Genomic DNA, 20,717 nt, shown 5'->3' with positions numbered 1-20,717 from the left:
TATTCGAGCATTATGCATTACCTCGAAGAAAACGATTTATTGACACGTGTTCAGCACGGATTCAGAAAATATCGTACTTGTGAAACACAATTAGCTCTTTATAGTCATGAAGTAATGAATGCTATCGACAGGGGTTGTCAAATTGATTCCATACCTTTAGATTTCCAGAAGGCTTTTGACTCCCTTCCTCACAAGCAGTCTTTTAACCAAACTGCATGCTAACATAAGTAATATCGGGCTTTCGCCAAGCTAGTGTTGTAGGCCCTCTATTGTTCCTGATCTAGGAGACAATCCGAGTAGCTGTCTTAGGTTGTTTGCAGATAATGCTCTCAAGTACCATCTTGTAAAGTCATCAGATGACCAAAACGCGTTGCAAAATGATTTAGATAAGATCAGAAAGTGCAACAGGTCTACTAAAGACACTGCTTACACCACGCTAGTCCGCCCTATCCTGGAGTATTGCTGTGAGGCGTGGAATCCGCATAGGTGAAACTGACGGATGACACCGAAAAAGCTCAATGAAGGGCAGATCGTTTTGTGTTATCGCGAGATAGAGATAGGAAATTTGTAGTAAGTTCCTATGAGTCCAAGCTGCTGAGGTCATCGGTCCCTAGGCTTAGAAACTTCTTAATCTATCTTAAACCAACTTACGCTAAGGACAACACACACACCCATTCCCGAGGGAGGACTCGAGCCTCCGATGGGGAGAGCGGATCGAACCGTTCAAGGCGTACTGCTACCCCGCGCAGCTATGGGAGATAGTGCCACAAATATGATACGTGAACTGGAGTGGCAATCATTAAAACAAAGGCTTATTTCGTTGCGACGGGATCTTCTCATGAAATTTCAATCACCAGTTTTCTCCTCCGATTGCGAGAACGTTTTATTGGCACCAACCGAAATAGGGAGAAATGATCATCACGATAAAAGAAGAGAAATCACGGCCTGCACTGAAAAAATTAAGTGCTCGTTTTTCCCGCGCCGTTTGAGAGTGAACGGTAGAGAGACAGCTTGACGGTGGTTCATTGAACCTTCTGACAGGCGCTTTACTGTGAATCACGTAGATGTAGACGTAGATGTAGGACCAGTGTGTCTAGCACGTAGACTGATTGGTTGCAAGTACTCAATTGGTAACCTCCTAGCCAATACACAGGCAGAATCAGCTTTCATCAGAAAACACAACAGACCTCCACACTGCGCTCCTGTGAGATCTCGCTTGACACCACTAACATCGAAAATTGCAGTGACTTGTGGTGAAAAACATGCTACGGGGCTCCTGGGTCGGAGCTGCTCTTGAAGCAACCGGTTATTAACAGTTTGTTGTGTCACTGTGGTGCCAACTGGTGCTCAAATTCCTGCTGCAGATGCAGTACTATGCCCGAGAGCCAGACGCCGAAGACGATGGTCTTCCCTCTCGCTATTGCCACGTGGCAGACCGAAGCCCGATCTTCTTGCGACCGTACATTCTCGCGGCCACTGCTACCGTCAGTCACGTACAGTGGCTACACTCCTGCCATGCATTTCTGCGTTATCGCAGAAGGAACATCCAGCTTCTCGTAGCCCTATTGCACGGCCTCTTCTAACTCACGCCAATTGTGAAATTCAGATCCGAATCGTACTGCGCATAATAAAAGCTCATCGCCAGAGGTGTAATGTGGCAAAGCACCAAGATGCACTTCCCAGCCGTTCTCGAGAAAATCGACAGTTAAAAGAAATCGTTGCAGTGAAATACTCTCTACGATTAATAATTTTCTACAGCGTCGTGCCGCAGTGGTAAGCACTCGGGTTCGTAATGCGAAGGTCGCCGGATCGAATCTCACACCACGCAATTTTTTTTTTTTTTTTAGTATTTGTTTTTTGTAATTCAAATTTGTGTATACACACACACACACACACACACACACACACACACACATATATATATATATATATATATATATATATATATATATATATATATATATATACGAGGGCAGTTCAATAAGTAATGCAACACATTTTTTTTCTCGGCCAATTTTGGTTGAAAAAACCGGAAATTTCTTGTGGAATATTTTCAAACATTCCCGCTTCGTCTCGTATAGTTTCATTGACTTCCGACAGGTGGCAGCGCTGTACGGGGCTGTTAAAATGGCGTCTGTAACTGATGTGCGTTGCAAACAACGGGCAGTGATCGAGTTTCTTTTGGCGGAAAACCAGGGCATCTCAGATATTCATAGGCGCTTGCAGAATGTCTACGGTGATCTGGCAGTGGACAAAAGCACGGTGAGTCGTTGGGCAAAGCGTGTGTCATCATCGCCGCAAGGTCAAGCAAGACTGTCTGATCTCTCGCGTGCGGGCCGGCCGTGCACAGCTGTGACTCCTGCAATGGCGGAGCGTGCGAACACACTCGTTCGAGATGATCCACGGATCACCATCAAACAACTCAGTGCTCAACTTGACATCTCTGTTGGTAGTGCTGTCACAATTGTTCACCAGTTGGGATATTCAAAGGTTTGTTCCCGCTGGGTCCCTCGTTGTCTAACCGAACACCATAAAGAGCAAAGGAGAACCATCTGTGCGGAATTGCTTGCTCGTCATGTGGCTGAGGGTGACAATTTCTTGTCAAAGATTGTTACAGGCGATGAAACATGGGTTCATCACTTCGAACCTGAAACAAAACGGCAATCAATGGAGTGGCCCCACACCCACTCCCCTACCAAGAAAAAGTTTAAAGCAATACCCTCAGCCTGTAAAGTCACGGTTACAGTCTTCTGGGACGCTGAAGGGATTATTCTGTTCGATGTTCTTCCCCATGGTCAAACGATCAACTCTGAAGTGTATTGTGATACTCTTCAGAAATTGAAGAAATGACTTCAGCGTGTTCGTAGGCACAAAAATCTGAACGAACTCCTCCTTCTTCATGACAACGCAAGACCTCACACAAGTCTTCGCACCCGAGAGGAGCTCACAAAACTTCAGTGGACTGTTCTTCCTCATGCACCCTACAGCCCCGATCTCGCACCGTCGGATTTCCATATGTTTGGCCCAATGAAGGACGCAATCCGTGGGAGGCATTACGCGGATGATGAAGAAGTTATTGATGCAGTACGACGTTGGCTCCGACATCGACCAGTGGAATGGTACCGTGCAGGCATACAGGCCCTCATTTCAAGGTGGCGTAAGGCCGTAGCATTGAATAGAGATTACGTTAAAAAATAGTGTTGTCTAGCTAAAAGATTGGGGAATAATCTGGTGTATTTCAATGCTGAATAAAACAACCCCTGTTTCAGAAAAGAAATGTGTTGCATTACTTATTGAACTGCCCTCGTATATATATATATATATATATATATATATATATATATATATATTAAATTCCCGGCAATCAGTTGCAACAATTATGCATATAATAAGTTGTTGAAAGTCGTTTGTCTTGGAAAAACTGGCGACTTCGAACATCATTATGTTTTCCGCAAACAAAGTTGCATTTGACAAATGTTATTAATTTTCTTCATAATGTTAATCATGTATAGTTAACGGAAGACGTAGAAACGATATTCCGAAACGAATAAGTATAGCGTAAGTCAAACGATCGAATTAGAATAGAGACCCCACGAACACAAATTTGGTGTGGCAGGAATGAAATATAAACTCCGTTACTCGCTCGTCACACTTGAAGTACAGATGCTGAATGAGCCGAAACGAGCCGCCTTATAACGGTGTAGTTGCATGATAACTTCGAAATAAGGTAGATGCGGCCCCTAGCGCAACTTATAACATCGTCGAAAATCAGTGCGGACGTGAGAGCTTTGGTACACCCTGTTAAACAAACGGAAAAATGGAGGCGGTACAATTGGAGAACGACCCGCCTTCACCAACATGCATAAGCAATTCATTAATAGTTTATATATATATATATATATATATATATATATATATATATATTTGAATTACAAATAACTAATAACAAAAAAAAATTCGGCGCGAGATTCGATCCGGCAATCTTCGGATTACGAACCCGAGCGCTTGCCGCTGCGCCACGACGCTGTAGAGTATATTTAATCGTAGAGAGTATTTCACCGCAACGGTTTCTTTTAACTTGATTTTCTCGACAACGTCTGAGAAGTGCATCTTGGTACTTTGCCACGTTACATCTCTGGCCATGAGTTTTTATTATGCGCAGTATGAATCGAATGTGAATTTCACAACTGGCGGCCTCCCCTTGTCAGTGAGGTGTTGATAGTGGTGCCTTTGACGCCTTAACGGCATTCTTGACCAACAGCCTTCTAACCACGTTCGTTCAGAAACGTAACTAATGCTCACCACCGTTACAGCGTATATTTAAAGCAAGCCTGATTTGCGACCTCATAGTGTCACTACTATTGCTACTCTTATGCGACAGGTGCGAAATTTGTGTAGAAACACGCCTACCAACTTTCGTTTCTGTCCCAAAACTCCTTGTTGGTCAGTCATATAGGAATATGTGGAACTTTCTCCTTTGCTCAGCACATATCAGGTGGTTTAATGCCACGAACAGCACGCCGCAGTGCCCGGGCGGCGGCCATCGCAGTCGGTGTTTTGCACGGGCTGCCAGAGCGCCACGCCCTGCCGCTATCTCTCGCAATCGCTCTGCACGCGCACACGCAACGCCCGCCAGAGCGACTCACACGCGTGTAGCGACCGCACGCAGCGACCGCAGCGCCACGCCGCCTGCAAATAATTAGCAATTTTACAGGTTGTCGCACCGCGATCATGCGTGCGTGTCGGCAGCGGCATCAATCAGGCGTGCGCGCTCTCTGACCTCTGGGGACCCACGGTCCTCCACGTCCCTCTGCAGCGTCCATAAATCACGCACAATGCACGGACAGCTCGATAGGACCCTTACCGTGTCAGCGATATGAAATGCACAAGCTTCTCTCGAGATGAAAAATTTTTTATCCTGTTACATGTTACCGTACTTTTCCCTTGCAGACATAGTTGGGCCCTCTGGTATTGGAATAAAATTTTAGATGTCAATACAAAGTCTGGCCAGAAAGTCTCTTTACACGTGAACTACTCGTATATGGGTGTAATATGATAAAATGGTAAGATTCTGAAGATACGGATCTCCAACCGAGATATCATTGCCACGGCAACAGTGCTCACTTATAAAGCAACATGCTTACCGCTGAGCGAGGAGGCATAGTGCGTAGCACAGTGGACTCGCATTCGGAAGGACGACGGTTCAAGCCCGCGTACGGCCATCGTGATTTAGGTTATCCGTGATATCCCTAAATCGCCTCAGGCAAACGCCGGGATGGTTCTTTTGAATGGGAACAGCCGACGTCCTTCCCCATCCTTCCCTAATCCCATGGGACCGATCACCTCGCTGTTTGGTCCCCTCCAGAAAATCAACCAACTAACTTGCATTCCGCGTAACTGCCACGAGACTGGACATGGAGTAGAGAAAAGTGCGTATACAAACGAAATGACACAATTTCAGAGACTTTGCTGGTCTCTTAGAGATATGATTTCATGTATATAGATTGAAGGCGCCAATTAAAATTTGAACCCAGGCCGCGAATCGATCCCGAATCCCTGCCTACTACGCAGGAGCGTTAGCTACAAAGTCACCTTGACACAGCGGTTCACGCAGCTGCACGGATTACCCTGGCACGCCTACATCCTCGATCTGGGTTCGATTCCCGACTTTGGTAAAAATTTTTCCTCGCCGCTTCAGGCTGTGTAGCACACAAAATCATACCTGTATGAGACCAGTGAAGTCTCCCAAGCTGAGGCATTTCATTTGTATAAGTAGCCGCACCTGGGCTTCATGTTGGATCCTCCATTTGCTGCTGAGGTGCTGCTCCAGAACAAGGAGAGTCTCAGTAGTTCTCTTCGTGCGTAAGGGAAATTTAATGTAGACTGGGGTGACAGTGAGGATTTCAATCTAGGAGGGAGACGTGTCAGGTGAACCGTGCGATTGTGCGAACCGCGGTGCAAATGTGGCTTGCCGGTTAACGCACCTGCCTAGCAAGCAAGAAACGTTAGATCTCCGTCCTTAGTATAATTTTTCACTCGCCGATTCAGTGTATACAGGGTGGTCCTTTGATCACGACTGGGCCAAATATCTGACGAAATAAGCGACAAACGAAAAAACTACAAAGAACGAAACTTATCTAGCTTGAAGGGGGAAACCAGATGGCGCTATGGTTGGCCCTCTGGATGGGGCTGCCATAGATCAAACGGACATCAACAGCGTTTTTTAAAATAGGAATCCCCATTTTTATTAAATCAATGGACCACCCTGTATACATAAAAAAAGTCCGTTCAGTGAACAGTGCATTGTTCGGCTTTCCGTTTTTGGCAAAGAGCAATGGCAGAAACAAGCGACTTCACTTTGGAATAGCGCCAAGTGACATGTGTGTGGGTCGATGGTTAGAAACACAACAACAAAAGTCTGACACAGGTGATGAACAATGGCGTGAACGTTTCGCTAAGCAGACACCGAGGCGTCACATATTCATCATGCGGGAGAAGAATGCTTTTCGCCTCGGCGGTATTTTGGATGGCCCCCTTCCACTCTACTCCTCTGGTTGGCACCAACCGAATGGTAAACGTATGCTGAAGTTAGAGGATCCATTATGTGTCTGCCATGCAAGTCGACGGACAATCGTGCTACAGTACTTCAAATCAAAGGGCGAACAATGCAACTCCACATAAAATGGAAATTGCAACTGCTGCGGCGGTTATGTAGGACATGGGGCGTAGCAATCGCTGTAGGGATAGTTTTGGAGCATATAAGGACGTTTTGGAAAATTGAGCGTGTTATTACAGCTACAATTAAATAACTGTACGGGTAAAAGGGTTTTCTGGGCATCCATAACACTGCAGGCTGTTAAAATTGCGTCGCCATGTGGGATAATAAATAACGAAAGTTTAACGGTACACTCTTCGTGTTCAGCTGACATGTCGTTTCCATTTACCGCACATTTCGTCAACGGACCCAGTCATTTACTTCAAGTGCTGTTCTGATGTTTCTTGTGTGTACCCACTGCCTGTAGTCCAACGTTCTGTGAACTACCGTGAAATATTGTTAGTCCTACCTCACTATTGATAGACGAATTAGACTTCCGACTCACACCACGCCCTTTGATTCTATTTTGTACTTCAGTCTTGCTTTTCTCTTATCGTTTCCCAGCTCAGGTAGATGTGATGGCCGGCGAGTTATTAATAAACCGAGTTCCGGACATCGCCTCTTGTTTAAACTCAAAGCCCTGTCGCTGTTTCTAAGGGTTTCCTTCTCTTTCTCCTCCTCCATCTTTTTACTGGCCTTATCCCGTACCTTCACGGTAGTGTTAATGGTAGACGGTGACCGAGTGGAAGTGCATTAACTGCATACGTGTGAATAGGTGAGAACGTTTTTGAAGTTTTTCCGATTCTTATAGCTGACGTGGGACGTGGGTTTCAGCCACGTATTCACATAGTGGGATGTGGGAAACCACCTAAATACCACATTCAGACTGGCCAGTACACCAGTCCCCTTCGTAAATCTGTCGACAAGCCTTCGTGCGCAGCTATTCTGGTGGGACACTGTGTATTTGTGTTTCCTACATCTTTGTTTCAATACACTCCGTACATATGCTGCTGTAATACACGGCAAGTCTCGGAACACCGTGATCTTCATTGGCGCACTGAATGAATTTTTGGTGACGAACTGCAGCGTACAGCACTAGATCTCAAGATTAGCTGCTATTCAGATCCAAACTGGCCACCGTTAATATAAAGTAGTGTGTTTTCCAGTCAGTATCTTTAGTTACAGAATCGAGGAAACAGAATTTTCTGGGGTGTCGGTTGTTGATGAAGCTTCCCCCTCGGACGCACAACACCTTAATTCTGATGCCCAACAGAATGAGGAACCACCGCAAGTCAAAAAATGTTCAAATGTGTGTGAAATCTTATGGGACTTAACTGCTAAGGTCATCAGTCCCCAAGCTTACACACTACTTATCCTAAATTATCCTAAGGGCAAACACACACACCCATGCCCAAGGGAGGACTCGAACCTCCACCGCAAGTGATCGTGCAAATTAACTGAAAACAAGGATACTGTCGTGCTTGGGAAAAATTCTTATTTAACGAAAATTGATAGGAGTGACCCACCTAAGAATGAAACACCATACTCGTAGACACATCATTAGCCGCTCTGAAAGGAAACAAATAGACCGTGTAACAAATAGATTTATTGACTTTCGACGTGAAAGTTACCCACTGATATCCTAAAGAGGAACCGTTAATAAACGTATAAGGGAATGCCCCTCAAACTGTAACCTTGGGACTGGTAGGTAGGGCCGGCCGGAGTGGCCGAGCGGTTCTAGGCGCTACAGTCTGGAACCGCGCGACCGCTACGATAACAGGTTCGAACTGTCTCGGGCATGAATGTGTGTGGTGTCCGTAGGTTAGTTAGGTTTAAGTAGTTCTAAGTTCTAGGGGACTGATGACCTCAGAAGTTAAGTCCCATAGTGCTCAGAGCCATTTGAACCACAGGTGGGTAGGGAGGATAATAGCAGTTACGTTAATAACTCGCGGGAACAGCCATTGACTGTGTATGTTGTTGATTAAGTGTAGAAATGGACAAGGAAAGATAGGCGTGAACAACAGAGCAACAAGCTGAATACGTGACCTTAGGATCGTGGACTCGCCTCCTGAGGGGAACGAGATACATTCGTTTCTAAACTGCTTCAGCGGTTGCAATGAAGTGCTTACACAATCGGGCTGGCGTCAACAACGGCATGAAGGTAGCATTTAAGCCCTCCGTTTGTACCGAGTGCTTATGAACACACATCTATCCAGCAGTAGCGAGGTTAGACTCATCAGTCATCTCTTCTGGCCAAAGTCATCACTGGATGCAGACCTAAAGCGAAGTCTTACCCTACGACGATCGGAAAATAAGTGTGGTCTCCAAAAGCCGTCTGAAACTCGGCTGTTTTGCTGCCAGCACTGGAAATCGCTGCCCTCTCAGCGCTGAGATTCTGAGTTGTGACGAATGAAAAATGCGTACCAGGATTAAACTATGTCCAATCTTTTCTGCCACGTTAAACCTCAGCCACTCCCTCGGACCAGGCAACGAGTCAAGAGAGATCCCCCATTTCATGACATGACTCTGAAATAGAGAAATTAAAAGCTCTGCACGTAGGCACAGTGCAGAATCGCGTGCACTGCAAAAAATGACAGCGTGAGCAAATCAGGAGGCTGTATTCTGGAAGTTTAAACTGGAAGTTAGTCCGAGGCATCGAAGCAAACAGTCACACTGCTTGAGAGAAGGTACACCTGTCGTGAGGTCTCTTATCTGGCTAAAAGGGCTTCTTCGAGGAATTTGGTGTTTCCTTCGGCAGAGGAATGTGTGTTCCTCATCCCTTCCTCGGAGCGTTTTCGTGGATGAAAGACTCGCTACCTGCAGACAATCCTCTGCCCAAAGTGCTTCAATTACATAGCGGCAATCGTCTTATGAGCTTTCCAGTCTTCTGAACCACCACCAACTACATAAGGAAGACAGAAGTGCATCGAAAAACGGCCGCTGGCAATGCTGATCTAGATGAGCAATTACATTGCGGTGTAGTGAAAAGACTACTCGACCAAGGGAATTTTCAGATCAACGTCTGAAGTATGTTAGTGGACTTCAACATACAAGGGCCACGTTATAGTTTGCACCACGATAATGGTCTCATTATGCTTCATTTTACGACCATACTCGATGCTGTGCTGGGCGACAGCTACAAGGGTCATTCAATAAAAAACTCGAATATTTTTTAAAGAGTGTGTTACGAGAACGAAACAAAACACTTACATATTTTTCAACGTAATCTCCCTCTTGTTCTATATCCTTACAAAAGGCGCTGGATAAGCTTCTCAATTCTACGTGTAAAGAATTCTTAGGGGAGTCTGCGTAGCTATTTATGCACAGCTGCCTGGACTTCGTCACCGTCAGCAAAATTTAAGTTAATAAGAGCTTCTTTCAGTAGGTTACAAATATGATAATCCGAAGGTGCTACACCTGGTGAACACGGGGAGAGGGGAATGCAGACGAACTTCATGTATCCCTGCGCAGACTCATGCGCCATCATTTCATTTCTGATGTCAAATGTCTTGGAACCCTTTCTTGAACATCAGTGCGTCATTAAAAATATGGTAGGCTCATCCGAGACTAATGTTCATAAACGCTGCAATATTAATCACGCTATCACGTCTGTTTTCTCGTAAAAGTTAACCAACTCTCGCAATGTTGTTCTTCGTGACTGCACAGAGAGAGCGTCCTGGGCATGGTGAATCTTCAACACTTGTTACACACCGTTTCAACTTATTTGCCCACTCGTTCACTTGCGTTCGACTCAAACAATTTCCACCGTACTGTACTGCCATCTCGATGTATTTCGACTGGTTGCTGCCCTTCAGCTAACAGAACGCTAAAGATATTCCACTATTCCACGTTGGCGCTAACCTGCAAGGGAGCGGCCATCTTTTTTCACTGATACCCAGCATCCCGTTCGCGAGGCAGGCGTGCCACCCCCAGTGATAATAGTTCTAGTACACCACCAAAATGTAATAAAGACGCAAAACTTTATCGAAGTTCCGATTATTTACGGATTGGACCTTACAATTTCTACTGTTGTATTAGACGGGTTTGTCGTTGATATTTATTGTTTTCCTCACGGTGTGTTTTAATATTCTGCTTCTAGTAAGACATGCTAAATTCTTATGGAATGCTCCACACACCTGCCTTTCCGAGGACTTGATCACCATTAACATTACGCAGATACTCTCTTTCAAATTTTAAAGGCTGCAGTGGTAAAATACAGGGAGTGAAAGGCATTTTACAATTTGTATGGAAACCAGAAGGCAGTTAAATGAGTCGAGGGCCACGAAAGAAAAGCAGTAATTGAGAATGGAGAGAGAGAAGGTTGTAGCCTATACTCGATGCTATTCAGTCTGTATACTGAACAAGTAGTAAAGGAAACAAAATAAAATTAGAAACAGAAATAAAGTTCAGGGAGCAGAAATAAAAACTTTGACGTTTGCGGGCGACTCTGTAATTCTGTCAGAGACAGCAAAGAATTTGGAAGAGCAGCTGAATGCAATGGACAGTATCTTGAGGATATAAGATGAACATCAGCAAAAGCATAACGACGGTAACGGCATGTAGTCGAATTAAATCAGGTGATGCTGAGGAAATTAAATTACGAAGTGAGACAAAGTAGTAAATGAATTTTGGTATTTGGGAATCAAAATAACTGATGATGGTCGAAGTAGTGAGAATATAAAATGGAGACTGGTAATGGCAAGAAAAGCATTTCTGAAGAAGAGAAATGTGTTTACATCGAGTATACATCTTAGTGTCAGGAAGTTCTTTCTGAAAGTATTTGTACGGAGTGAGGCTATGTATGGAAGTGAAACATGGACGACTATCATTTTAGGCAAGAAGAGAATAGAAGCTTTTGAAATGTGGTGTTGTAGAAGAATGCTGGAAATTTGATGGGAGGATCACGTAACTAATGAGGAGGTACTGAATAGAATTGGGTAGATGAGGAATTTGTGGCACAACTTGACTAGAAGAAGGGATCGGTTGGTAGGACACGTTCTGAGGCATCAAGGGATCACCAATTTAGTACTGGAGGGAAGCGTGGAGGGTAATAATCGTAGAGGGAGACGCAGTAATCAGATGCAGTAATCAGATTCAGAAGGACGTGTGTTGCAACTGTTACTCGGAGATGAATAGCCTTGCACATGATAGAGTAGCATGAAAACTGCATCAAACCAGTCTGTGGACTGAGGATCACAGCAAAAGCAACAGAACGAATAAACTACTACACTTGTTGATAACTTGGGACTAGACAGGCTGCTAAATGTAGTACACAGAGCTGTCATCTCTGGTAGCAACAGAGGATCTGCAGAAGGGCTCACAAGCTGTCTACAAGCCAATTTCTAATGAACGGCGTGAAAACCTAAGAAATTACAGGACATGTGGTTGTTAAAGTCATAGTATTTCCCGTTCGGCCAAGTACTGTCGATCTGCATTTTAGTACCGTCACAGAAAATCATTGCCAAAAATTCAAGATGATACTGTAATACAGACGCTGTGCTCATATTCCAGAAGGAGATAAGTGCCACCTTCCTTCCTCCAAACCCTAAACTCCTTCCCCCTTCCCCCCCCCCCCCCCCTCCTCTTGTAGACGTCTATAATGGGAGCTCAAGAGAAGGTGCAAGTCATGGTAGCAATCGAATGCCCTCTGTATCAAGGCAGGCGACAACAGCAGGGGCAACAAGTTGTCTTGTATTATCTTGTTGGAAGATAATGTCACTTAGAAATTGAAGATTCACAGGCCTTAACACGTCAGAAATGTGAAACATGTTGCCGTAATTATTGCCTATTACAAACACATGTGATCCTGTTGAATACTCAGTGGTACCTCAGAACATCACGCCAGGTGCTGGATGAGTATATCGAGGACGAAGGCAGTCTGGGATCATCCGGCCTCTTCCAAGATTTCACAGACCAGTACACCTACCGTGATGTACACAGATACATGGCTCGCCTGTAAAGACGAAGTAGGCTACTTCTGTATCCAGTGTTACTGTTGGGTGCACCAACGTCGGTGTGTCTCTCTTGCCTGCCACGGCAATGAAAGCCACAATAGTGGTTGCCAAACAGACAGTGAGTGTTCATCTAGATGCCGTCGCACTGTCCATGCTGATAGTTGTCTACTTGCAAACAAAAGCGTTCCCTGACTCAAACTATCTCAAGTGGCTGTACAATGCTGCACAGCTGAGAGATCAACGTGCGTGCCCTCTCGGGCGCTAGTCAAACTTGGCCGTTGATATCCTGCAAAGCGATAAGTATAGCCCTCCTGAAGCCAACAATTCCATACTGGCACGAAAGGCGTGGATCCGTGGATTCTGACGAATGAGTGAAGCAATATAACGGAACAATAAACTGCAGTCTCTCTACGTCACAATCCTGCTGCTGTAAAGACCCGTGCTAGTACCAACGGTAATCTCAGAAACAAGCAAAATTCAGTTGCGTTATAGAGGGTGAAACGAGTATAGATGCAGATATTTCTATTGGTGGCTGAGGAAGGTATACTGAATAACGTTACATCAGTATTTAATTCATTTGTAGACTTTCGGTTGGTCAGTACTTCCAAGTACATGTGCCAAGAGGAGGCCATTAACGATTATTTTGCGCCGAGCAGCAGGCCAGGTGTCGAAGTGTGGACATGTTGACGCAAAACGGTTAGAATACTGATTGTCGTATTCCACATAGTGGCGCAATTAAGATCATGCAAAAAACATCAGGTCGTAACTGTGGGAAGATTGTTTGAGGCAGACAAAAACGAGCAACACACTGATGTCTGTAAATTTTAAGGAACCCCCCCCTGAAAATATCGTCCGCCCCGACAGTTGAGTAATCAGCGCGGCGGCCTGTCACTCCAAGGGGCCCGGGTTACATTCCTGGCTGGGTCCGAGATTTTCTCCGCTCAGGGACTGGATGTTATGTTGTCCTGATTATCATTTCATCATCATCAGTGGAAGGCAACGGGAAACCACCACTGGAATCACTTCCCTAGACTCTCATGCGGTGGACCTCTCTGACGAGGCTTCTCTCATGACTAGACCTGCCGTAAGGCAGAACACAAACTTTTTTAATGAAAATATCAACACTTATACCCGTTGCATCCCCTATGTATGTGAAATCTTTCCTTACAGAGGGTGATTCCGTGATAACATCACATAATTCCATTGAACATCACATAATTTCATTGATTATCGAGAATGATAAATGTATCAGTTTGAGGTAGTAGAACCTGTTCTGGAACCCATCGAGTCGAAACTCTGACAGTGGAATATACACTAACCAGCCACAACATTATGACCACCGACCTATTACCGATGTTAGCCCGTCCACGCGATTGCAGCGCCACCTGGTGAGGAATGACTGCTAGCCAGACAGACGCAGGGTGCATGTAGTACCAGTGAGCGTGCTGTCCGTGTCTAGAATTGGGAAGGCGCGCTATCTATCTGAGTTAGACCGAGGGTAGACTGCGATGGCCTGGAGGCTCGGGACGAGGATTTCGGATACTGCACGACTTGTTGGGTGCTCGAGGAGTGCTGTGGTGACTGTTTCAACAAGTGGCGAAACCGAAGTGCAACCACGTGAACACGTCGTGGGGTTGGGCTGCCATCCTTCGTTACAGATGTCGGACGTCGTAAGCTGGGCAGACTGTTGAGACATGACAGGTGGCGAACTGTGCCGGAACTAACATCAGACTTTAATGTTAGACAGAGTACAAGTGAGTCTGAACACTCCTAATGATGGGGCTCCACAGCCGACGACCGACGCATGTGCCAGTGTTAACACCACGATATCGATAACTACGACTGAAATGGGCACGTGACCATCGGCAACGGACGTTTGCGCAATGGCAGAGCGTTGCGTTGTCGGATGAATTCCGATACATTTTTCATCATGCAGATGGCAGGGCGCGTATCCGCCGTCTTCAAGGGAACAGTTCCTAGACACCTGTTCTTCGGAAGGGGTACAAGCCGGCGGCGGCTCCATTTGGCTCTGGAGAACATTCAGGATGGAATCCATGCGTCCAGTGGAGCTCGTGCAAGGCACCATGACACCAAGGAGTATCGTACACTCGTTTCAGACCTCGAACAGCCCTTCATGATTGTTTCACCCGGAAGTGGCATTTTTCAGCAAGATAATGCCCCATGTCACAAGGCCAGGAGTGTGATGGAGTGATTTGAGGAACACTGTGGCGAGTTCTAGTTGATGTGCTGGCCCCGTAACTCTCCAGCTCTCAATCCGATCGAACACACCTGGGATGTGGCGTCAGACCTCATCGCTCCCCTTCTGGGAATTTGTGGGAATTAGCTGACTTGGGTGTGCAGATGTGGCACCATCTGCCTCCAGCGACCTACCAAGGCCTCACTGCTTCCACGCCGTGACGCTTCGCCTCTTTTATCCGTGCCAGAGGTGAACATTCCGCCTATTAAGAATGTGGTCATAATATTCTGGGTGATCAGTACATGTACCGAAACTGTTGCTAAAATTATAGGTTAGCGAAATTTCAGAGATGGTAGTATGTTCCAAAAAAAGAAAAAATATCTATTAAAAAAGGGCTTTAAAACGCGTAGCTTAAGAGCTATGAGTAGTTGTTCATCAGCGATACAGTGAAACACATCTCTTCTACTCCAAGCTCTACGGTTTCCAAATTTTTGGATGAGATAGTAATCAGCACGACAAGGACACAATTTCCAGTAAATATCGGCTTTAAACTCCATATATTAGCAGCTATTGCTACTTGTTCAACATGGATACCCTTCAGCCACTTCTCTGAAAGCTTGTACCATCATCACCGGAATCACCATGTGTACAGAATTTGCTGTAAATGGCCTTACATGGTACAACACGTCGCTCGGCAAGCAGTGAGCGACAGGAAAAGTTGTGTCGTGAAATGTACAAATGCGACTAACTATCAATTTTAAACCTGTAGTGTGTGCATCTAGCGCCTACAGAATAATCGGTGGACATGTTAAAATAATAGAACAATGAAAACAACAGTTAATACATAGTAGGGATAGCTCAAATACGTTTTGGCTAAACACGGAGTAACGAATCCGCCCGGCAGATTAGTGTCGAGGATTGGTGTGTCGGCCAGTCTGTGGATGGTTTTTAGGCGGTTTTCCATCTGCCTCGGCGAATACGGCTGGTTGCCCTGTAAGTAGGCTGTTTAGGTAAACGTCACGTAGCGCTCTGCATGAAAATCACTGGCTGTGCTGTGTGCAGTCTGTGGCTGGTTGGCATTGTTGGAATATTCGCTATTGTAGTGTTGGGCAGCTGGGTGTGAACAGCGCGTAGCGTTGCGCAGTTGGAGGTGAGCCGCCAGCAGTGGTGGATGTGGGGAGAGAGATGGCGGAGCTTGAGAGCGGACGATCTGGACGTGTGTACGTCAGAAAAACGAAGTTTGTAAGACTGGATGTCATGAACTGATATATGTATATATATTATGACTTTTGAACAATATTAAGGTAAATACATTGTTTGTTCTCTATCAAAATCTTTCATTTGCTAACTATGCCTATCAGTAGTTAGTGCCTTCAGTAGTTAGAATCCCTTATTTAGCTGGCAGTATTGGCGCTCGCTGTATTGCAGTAGTTCGAGTAACGAAGATTTTTGTGACGTAAGTGATTCATGAAAGGTATAGGTTATTGTTAGGGGATTATTAAAAGCTCGATTGCGTGGCGCTAAAAATATTGTGTGTCAGTTTAGTGTTGAACAGAATAAGTAAATAGAGAAATGTTTGAGTACGTTCAGTTTTGCTCAGCTGTTTGAAAATCAAATAATGTAAGGTGTTTACCAGCACAGTAACTCCTAATTTTTGAAGGGGACGTTCCACACCTTATTCCGCCTCAGTTACACTATGTCAGCGATTGCTGTGCAAACACAGTCTCCACTTACTCGTAAACCATAATTACTCTACGACGCAAACGTTTCGGATTACACTCGTCTGGTATGAGACGTTCCCGGGGATGGGGGGCGGGTGAGGGTCCGATGGGGCCGAACCACACAGTAACCCTGGGTTCGTTGTGGGGCGGCGGTGGGGTGGGTGGACTGCTGTGGCCTGTCGTGGGGTTGTGAACCACTCAGGGCTACGCCGGGACGAAGCCTCTGCGTTGTTTGTAGGTCCCCGGTTTAAATACACACAAGACACAGACAACCATTCAGTTGCAAAGGTGGAATTTCTCTTATCTACAACGTAAACATAATCTAAATAAACTGAAACTATCTGCCACTGTCCACACTACCACTTACTGGATTGACTGTCCCAATGCATCGAGGAAGCCAATCGTACCGCCTTAGGAGAGGCATAACACGCATCTAACGTGTTGGGTTTTGAAATACGTTTCATTATTTCTAGCGCATGTCACTAAACCTGAACCCAGTACGATGTCTTCGATGATGAGTGTTCGTCGGAGGTGAGGGTATCATATGGAGTGCCCCAGGGAAGTGTGGTAGGTCCGCTGTTGTTTTCTATCTACATAAATGATCTTTTGGATAGGGTGGATAGCAAAGTGCGGCTGTTTGCTGATGCTGTGGTGTACGGGAAGGTGTCGTCGTTGAGTGACTGTAGGAGGATACAAGATGACTTGGACAGGATTTGTGATTGGTGTAAGGAATGGCAGCTAACTCTAAATATAGATAAATGTAAATCAATGCAGATGAATAGGAAAAAGAACCCCGTAATGTTTGAATACTCCATTAGTAGTGTAGCGCTTAGTCACTTCGATTAAATATTTGGGCGTAACATTGCGGGGCGATATGAAGTGGGACAAGCATGTCATGGCAGTTGTGGGGAAGGCGGATAGTAGTCTTCGGTTCATTGGTAGAATTTTGGGAAGATGTGGTTCATCTGTAAAGGAGACCGCTTATAAAACACTAATAGGACCTATTCTTGAGTACTGCTCGAGCGTTTGGGATCCCTATCAGGTCGGATTGAGGACATAGAAGCAATTTAGAGGCGGGCTGCTAGATTTGTTACTGGTAGGTTTGATCATCACGCGAGTGTTACGGAAATGCTTCAGGAACTCGGGTGGGAGTCTCTAGAGGAAAGGAGGCGTTTTTTTTCGTGAGTCGCTACTGAGAAAATTTAGAGAACCAGCATTTGTGGCTGACTGCAGTACAATTTTACTGCCGCCAACTTATATTTCGCGGAAAGACCACAACGATAAAATAAGAGAGATTAGGGCACGTACAGAGGCATATAGGCAGTCATTTTCCCCTCGTTCTGTTTGGGAGTGGAACAGGGAGAGAAGATGCTAGTTGTGGTACGAGGTAGCCTCCGCCACGCACCGGATGGTGGACTGCGGAGTATGTATGTAGATGTAGATGTAGCATAAGCTCCGTATCAAACAGGGTTTCACGTGAAACTTCAGAGGTCTTCGGAACACCTCCTTCTGCACTTACCCTTCGCGTGTGAGCGCGGAGATTTATTCTCGCGTGAAATCACGTGTTTGTTGCAGAAGTCGCGCCCTTATTCCGCGCCCGCGCCTTCCAGAACGAGCAGAAGAACTTTGCGCCGCGGCGCTCGCTGTTCAGCACATCGCAGCGACCCGGTGCTCCTTCGCCGGCCGCCAGATTCCGCGCTCGGTAGCGCCGGCTATCTGTGCTATTTATCCAGCGTTCGCAGCAGCCTCGTTGGGACCAGGGTCCCATGCATCATTCATGAACCTCTGTATTCAATGCGGTCGTTTGTAATTGTTTGCCGCTGCCGAGAGGCTGAAATATCGGCCCGTCTCCTGCGGGAGCCCTTCGACGGAGCGGTGGAAATCTTTCCCCGAACGTCGGGAAATATGTGTGAGGGGGCGGCTCTTACATAAATCGTGTCGGAAAATTACTTCCAAGAGGCGGAGTCGGTCTCTGGCGCATCGGAGGTTCTCTCGGCGTGCTGAGTGGCGTTTTCATGCCAAATGGACTTCTTTGCTTTCACAGGAGGAGTCATTTCTAGCTTAGGGTTAGGTTCACCGCCATGGCTCGTTTCATAATATCATGTTTACGAATTAATTTAACAATGAATCGAGACAAGTGGATTGCAAATGAAGAAGAAAATTTGTGACCCATCGTCATTACATGTGCAAAAGAACATTGTGTCGTTGTTTTTTTTTAACAACACAGACACTGCAATATCTCATTTATCTGCCAATTATAGGCAAAAACTTTCAATTAAAATGAGTCTACGAGAAAAGGTTGTGACGCAGGAAGGGCGACGTGTGGAAGTTTGGGGGTGACCAGTATTCGAGCACGGATAGTGAAATCAGCGAGCGACGGCTCGCGTTAAGTGAGAAATCGGAATTCCAGTCCTGGTAAGGGGCAAATTTTCATTGTTATCATTCCCTTACACAGCTGATGGTTGCTCGTAATCGCAGCTGCTGTACTTCATAACAGCTGCAGTCGCCGTAGTTCCTCTTAACAACACAGGCACTTCAGTGTGCTTTGAAATATTTTCCGACTAAGGAAGAAGAAATCGAGATCAAAAGTCCTGGCGTAGGGGCTCTTTCAGACGAGGTGGAATTTTGTTATTAAAAAACGTAGGCCCCAACCTAATAGGATTAAAATTGTGTGCAGGACCGAGACTCGAACTCGGGACCTTTGCCTTTCGCTGGCAAGTGCTCTACCAACGAAGCTAGCCAAGCACGACCCACGACCCCTCCTCCAAGCTCTATTTCCGCCAGTAAAGCAGGAAAGCTTCTGTGAAAGTTGGAAGGTAGGAGACGAGGTACTGGCGGAAATAAAGTTGTGAGGTGTCGTGAGTCTTGCTTGTGTAGCTCAGTTGGTACAGCACTCGGCAAGGTCCCGTCACACAATTTTATTCCGCTAGGAAGTTTCATATCACCGCACACTCTGCTACAGAGACAAAATTTCATTCCCAACCTAACAGTTTCCGAGGAACCGATGAATTTGAAAATTCAGTCCGTTCTCTGCAGCAAACACAATGAATGAAATACATTTTCATGTACTCATATTGTCCGCTTGAATGTGGAGGAAACCACGTTTGAGTTACGTTCAGAAAAACATTCTCCTTCGCGGTTACTTTTATAGCAGGCATACGATGACATCGTGTGAGCGACTGGCAGCTGACTCCGAACGTCAATAAATTTAACGTACTGCGAATAAATAGGTGAAGAAAGTCAGTAACGTGCGGTTACATTATCGGTGACAAATCACAGTAAACTGTAACGAGTGCAACACACGTAGAAGTAGTAATGCAGCGTGACATAACATGGAATGACTACATGAAACAAACTGTTGGGAGAACAAGCGTCTGGTCGAGATTATTGGAAGAATCATAAGGAAAAATGATTCATCCGCAAAAGAACTGGATTCAAACACACTTTTACGGTCGATTTTTCAGTATTACTTACTAGTTTAGGACGTATTGCTAAGTTGCATAAATAGAAAAGTTTGAGAAGATCCAACGAGTGTGTTACAAACCACAACTACTTGCTCGACCGATTACTGAATATTCTTTATCGCTCTGGGGCCCTTACCATGTTTCGTTAGCAGGAGAGCTAGAATAAATCCGAAGAATAGCGGTGCATTTCGTCACGCGATTGTTTAGTCGACGCGAGCGTTACGGAGATGTTCAATAAACACCAGCGGCAAATGCTACCAGAAAAACGTTCTGTATCACAAAGAGGTTTCCTATTAAAATTCCGAGAAATTACATTTCGACTAGATTCGAGAAATGTGTTATTTCTTCCCATACTGTACTTGTAAGACATCTGCAACGAAAGTATCAGAAAAAATTGAGGTCATACAGTTCACTGAAAATCATTCTGCACAAGCACCATATGCGAATCGAAAGGGAAAGTGGATAGAATGTAGATATAGATGTTGATCAACTCTTTCTCATCAGACTTGTCGATACTGCTTTGTATTACTGTCAATGGACGACTAACACTGCCGGAAAAGAATAGTACGGCGGACATATAATATTGTCGTCAACAGCCCAAACACCATGAGTGAATAGAAAGAGTTTGTTTCCACATAACAAGCGCAGTGCATACCACCGATATTCGAAATGTCTTTTAGTTGTTTTTAGTGTAACACAGATAGAAAGATAAATCGCATTATTCTGTCCCCTATATCGAAAAACGTGGAAAATATCTGTGTACAGTCTCGAACATTTAGCCGTCGA

At 45.3% G+C, this 20,717-nt stretch overlaps 1 protein-coding gene across 1 annotated transcript in view; it reads right to left on the bottom strand.

Annotated features, from left to right (window-relative positions):
• Positions 1–20,717, bottom strand: part of LOC126416323 (uncharacterized) — a 1,316,869-nt gene that overhangs the window by 22,862 nt on the left and 1,273,290 nt on the right. The window lies entirely within an intron of this gene.

Source organism: Schistocerca serialis, chromosome 8 (genome assembly GCF_023864345.2).
Source record: "Schistocerca serialis cubense isolate TAMUIC-IGC-003099 chromosome 8, iqSchSeri2.2, whole genome shotgun sequence".
Taxonomy (NCBI): domain Eukaryota; kingdom Metazoa; phylum Arthropoda; class Insecta; order Orthoptera; family Acrididae; genus Schistocerca; species Schistocerca serialis.
The sequence above is the reverse complement of the archived record's forward strand: the minus strand, read 5'-3'. Positions and strand labels throughout refer to the sequence as shown.